At 43.0% G+C, this 470-nt stretch overlaps 1 pseudogene; it reads left to right on the top strand.

The window, feature by feature from the left end:
- Positions 1-470, top strand: part of LOC104980426 — a 3,265-nt pseudogene that overhangs the window by 467 nt on the left and 2,328 nt on the right.

Here is a 470-nt window from a genome sequence, read left to right on the forward strand (position 1 = left end):
GTCTGACACTAGTTTCCACTGTTTCCCCATCTATTTCCCATAAAGTGATGGGACCAGATGCCATGATCTTCGTTTTCTGAATGCTGAACTTGAAGCCAACTTTTTCACTCTCCACTTTCACTTTCATCAAGAAGCTTTTTAGTTCCTCTTCACTTTCTGCCATAAGGGTGGTGTCATCTGCATATCTGAGGTTATTGATATTTCTCCCGGCAATCTTGATTCCAGCTTGTGACTTCCAGCCCGGCGTTTCTCATGATGTACTCTGCATAGAAGTTAAATAAGCAGGGTGACAATATACAGCCTTGACATACTCCTTTTCCTATTTGGAACCTGTCTGTTGTTCCATGTCCAGCTCTAACTGTTGCTTCCTGACCTGCATATAGGTTTCTCAAGAGGCAGGTGAGGTGGTCTGGTATTCCCATCTCTTTCAGAATTTTCCACAGTTTATTGTGATCCACACAGTCAAAAGC

The sequence above is a fragment of the Bison bison genome, unplaced genomic scaffold, assembly GCF_000754665.1.
Source record: "Bison bison bison isolate TAMUID 2011002044 unplaced genomic scaffold, Bison_UMD1.0 scf7180017864499, whole genome shotgun sequence".
Taxonomy (NCBI): Eukaryota; Metazoa; Chordata; class Mammalia; order Artiodactyla; family Bovidae; genus Bison; species Bison bison.